The sequence below is a fragment of the Oncorhynchus gorbuscha genome, unplaced genomic scaffold (genome assembly GCF_021184085.1).
Source record: "Oncorhynchus gorbuscha isolate QuinsamMale2020 ecotype Even-year unplaced genomic scaffold, OgorEven_v1.0 Un_scaffold_3344, whole genome shotgun sequence".
Taxonomy (NCBI): Eukaryota; Metazoa; Chordata; class Actinopteri; order Salmoniformes; family Salmonidae; genus Oncorhynchus; species Oncorhynchus gorbuscha.
This window is the reverse complement of record NW_025747606.1, coordinates 3,030-7,500: the sequence shown is the minus strand read 5'-3', so window position 1 is coordinate 7,500 and position 4,471 is coordinate 3,030. Positions and strand designations below refer to the sequence as shown.

Below are 4,471 nucleotides of genomic sequence, written 5' to 3'. Positions count from 1 at the left end.
AAAAAAAATAGTTGTATAATGTTAGCCTATTTGGAGAAAGGTTTTGTGTCTGTGCAAACGGAGCACGTTGTTGAAAAGAACAACGAGATTATTACGTAACTGTGTGTTAAAGTACTGTAGTGAAACAGGCGGGGAGCGGGACTTGAACCCTGAACCTTCTAAAACCCGAAGTCCAGGGTGATATCGACCGTGCCCCCGACCGTATACTCAAGTGGCAGTCAAAATCCGCGTTTATAAACCCAGGGTCGTTAGTTACACTGCTAAACTCTGCACAACAACTTTCACAATGAAGTCAGACATCGAGGCATTAATCCAGAATGTCGGAAACCAGTTTAATACAGGATGTTTTAAAACAATCAGTTCTGATTTAGGGTGCGTTCGTAAAATTCACTCTGGCTATCTACTCCGATTTCAGGGCGTCTTGATTGTGGCAGAGCACAGAAACACTGGATGAATTTACGAACCAATCAACACCCGTTAAATATTGCCGGTGTCAGTAAACAGTCGGGCGAAAAAACGTAATTAAATCGTTTAACAGCAGCACAGTTACAGTCCACCAACACTCTGGATAACATGAAAACATCCGAACCAGCTCTGCTTGGTTGAGTAAAAATGTTTGAGTGTGGAGGTGTTCTCTAATTTGTGTCTTTTGAAGTAGCTCGCAAATTAACATTAGTCAAGCACCGAAATTAGGGTCAGAAAACTAACTTAATTTTCGAACGCACCCTTGGTTGGGTTATTCTACTCGACTAAATTGAATCAGAGAGAGAGAGAGAGAGAGAGAGAGAGAGAGAGAGAGAGAGAGAGAGAGAGAGAGAGAGAGAGAGAGAGAGAGAGAGAGAGAGAGAGAGAGAGAGAGAGAGAGAGAGAGAGAGAGAGAGAGAGAGAGAGAGAGCGATATCAATCTCAACAAATACGAAGGTCCAAAGGTTTCAGTAACAGTTATAACGTTATTATAATTGATTAATAATTACATAGCTATTTAGTAGTAAAACACTTACCACTACGGAGACAACTACCCGATCTCACGGATAAAATCCAATTCGCAAAAAACTCAAACTCACTTCCGTTATCTGTATAATCAGATGTCTTCCTTGTTACTGATGCGATGTTAATTTTATCACTGAAATATTGTCGCTTTGAAGATCTTGGGGTTGTGGAAGGGGTCGCTTGTCGATAGTTGCTGTACTTAAACCCTTCAGTTACAAATGAGAGCTCAGTAATGTTGCATTTTATGCTGAGTTTCCACTAGATGCCACAGTCACAAAGTCAAAATTGGCTCTATTGTATAAATTCATACAAAAATTAGATGTTTGCTCTTAATTTAGGGTTAGGTATAAGGTTAGAATTATGGTTAAGGTTTAAAATAACATTTTAATTCAGAGGAATTGACGAAATAGGCGGCGTTTTTTAAAAACTTTGTGTCTGTGGTAACTAGTGGCGACCCTTGTACAAATTGGGCGAAGTAAAGTCTTCCGGGGTTCTGCGTCGCGTACAGCCAACCAGCGAGTGAGACGTCATTAAGGTTTAGATCGGCATTGGGGCAGGGTTCAAGAAGAGTAACAATACAGCGTTGTCATGGTGAGCTCAGCTGGAATGAATTTGTTTCTGTCCCAGATAGCCTCCTATATAGGGCTCTGGTCCAAAACTAGTGCACTATGTAGGAATCAGGGTGCCATTTGGGATACAACGACTATCACTGAAATGTGCTTTTAAATGACTTTGACAAATAGGACATGAATGATTAGGTTGGATTTGAGATGAGGACAGAGAGTTGTTAACCTTGTTCACACAATACCTTTATCTATTGACACCCTGGGAGTCAGACAGACAGACTGGGAGTCAGACAGGAAGTCAGACAGACAGACTGGGAGACAGACAGGAAGTCAGACAGACAGACTGGGAGTCAGACAGGAAGTCAGACAGACAGACTGGGAGTCAGACAGGAAGTCAGACAGACAGACTGGGAGACAGACAGGAAGTCAGACAGACAGACTGGGAGTCAGTCAGGAAGTCAGACAGACAGACAGACTGGGAGTCAGACAGACAGACTGGAAGTCAGACAGACAGACTGGAAGTCAGACAGACAGACTGGAAGTCAGACAGACAGACTGGGAGACAGACAGGAAGTCAGACAGACAGACAGGAAGTCAGACAGACAGGAAGTCAGACAGACAGACTGGGAGTCAGACAGACTGGGAATCAGACAGACAGACTGGGAGTCAGACAGACAGACTGGGAGTCAGACAGACAGACTGGGAGTCAGACAGACAGACAGGAAGTCAGACAACGAACCAGGAAGCTGTGGTATTACAGTTTATTTGTTGTTTTGGAAAGGTAAAGTGCATAGTTGAATCCCTTTCTCTCTGTTAGACCTGTTCCCTATATAGTACACTACTATAGACCCTATTCCCTATATAGTACACTACTATAGACCCTGTTATATATAGAACACTACTATAGACCCTATTCCCTATATAGAACACTACTATAGACCCTATTCCCTATATAGTACACTACTATAGACCCTATTCCCTATATAGAACACTACTATAGACCCTATTCCCTATATAGAACACTACTATAGACCCTATTCCCTATATAGAACACTACTATAGACCCTATTCCCTATATAGAACACTACTATAGACCCTATTCCCTATATAGTACACTACTATAGATCCTATTCCCTATATAGAACACTACTATAGACCCTATTCTCTATATAGAACACTACTATAGACCCTATTCCCTATATAGAACACTACTATAGACCCTATTCCCTATATAGTACACTACTATAGACCCTATTCCCTATATAGTACACTACTATAGACCCTGTTCCCTATATAGAACACTACTATAGACCCTATTCCCTATATAGAACACTACTATAGACCCTATTCCCTATATAGAACACTACTATAGACCCTATTCCCCCTATTCCTATATAGAACACTACTATAGACCCTATTCCCTATATAGTACACTACTATAGACCCTGTTCCCTATATAGAACACTACTATAGACCCTATTCCTATATAGAACACTACTATAGAGCCCTATTCCCTATATAGAACACTACTATAGACCCTATTCCCTATATAGTACACTACTATAGACCCTATTCCCTACACTACTATAGACCCTATTCCCTATATAGTACACTACTATAGACTATATAGAACCTAGAGCCCTATTCCCTATATAGAACACTACTATAGACCCTATTCCCTATATAGTACACTACTATAGACCCCTATATAGAACACTACTATAGACCCTATTCCCTATATAGTACACTACTATAGACCCTATTCCCTATATAGTTACACTACTAGACCCTATTCCCTATATAGAACACTACTATAGACCCTATTCCCTATATAGTACACTACTATAGACCAGAGACCTGTTCTCTATATAGAACACTACTATAGACCAGAGCCCTATTCCCTATATAGTACACTACTATAGACCAGAGACCTGTTCTCTATATAGAACACTACTATAGACCAGAGCCCTATTCCCTATATAGTACACTACTATAGACCAGAGCCCTATTCCCTATATAGTGGTACTACTATAGACCAGAGCCCTATTCCCTATATAGTGGTACTACTATAGACCAGAGACCTATTCCCTATATAGTGGTACTACTATAGACCAGAGCCCTATTCCCTATATAGTGCACTACTATAGACCAGAGCCCTATTCCCTATATAGTACACTACTATAGACCAGAGACCTATTCCCTATATAGTGGTACTACTATAGACCAGAGCCCTATTCCCTATATAGTGGTACTACTATAGACCAGAGCCCTATTCCCTATATAGTGGTACTACTATAGACCAGAGACCTATTCCCTATATAGTGGTACTACTATAGACCAGAGCCCTATTCCCTATATAGTGCACTACTATAGACCAGAGCCCTATTCCCTATATAGTACACTACTATAGACCAGAGACCTATTCCCTATATAGTGGTACTACTATAGACCAGAGCCCTATTCCCTATATAGTACACTACTATAGACCAGAGACCTATTCCCTATATAGTGGTACTACTATAGACCAGAGCCCTATTCCCTATATAGTGGTACTACTATAGACCAGAGCCCTATTCCCTATATAGTGGGGAATAGACCAGAGCCCTATTCCCTATATAGTGGTACTACTATAGACATAGCCCTATTCCCTATATAGTGGTACTATATAGACCAGAGCCCTAATCCCTATCTTAACTGACTTACCAAGTTAAATAAAAGTTACATTAAAATAAACTGTATATAAGTGAATAGGGTGCCTAAGTAGTGCACTATACTGTATATAGGGAATAGGGTGCCTAAGTAGTGCACTATACTGTATATAGGGAATAGGTGCCTAAGTAGTGCACTATACTGTATATAGGGAATAGGGTGCCTAAGTAGTGCACTATACTGTATATGGGGAATAGGGTGCCTAA

General features: G+C 40.6%; 1 pseudogene; it reads right to left on the bottom strand.

The window, feature by feature from the left end:
* Positions 1–1,630, bottom strand: part of LOC124027540 — a 32,680-nt pseudogene extending 31,050 nt beyond the window's left edge.
* Positions 1,631–4,471: the final 2,841 nt, after the last annotated feature.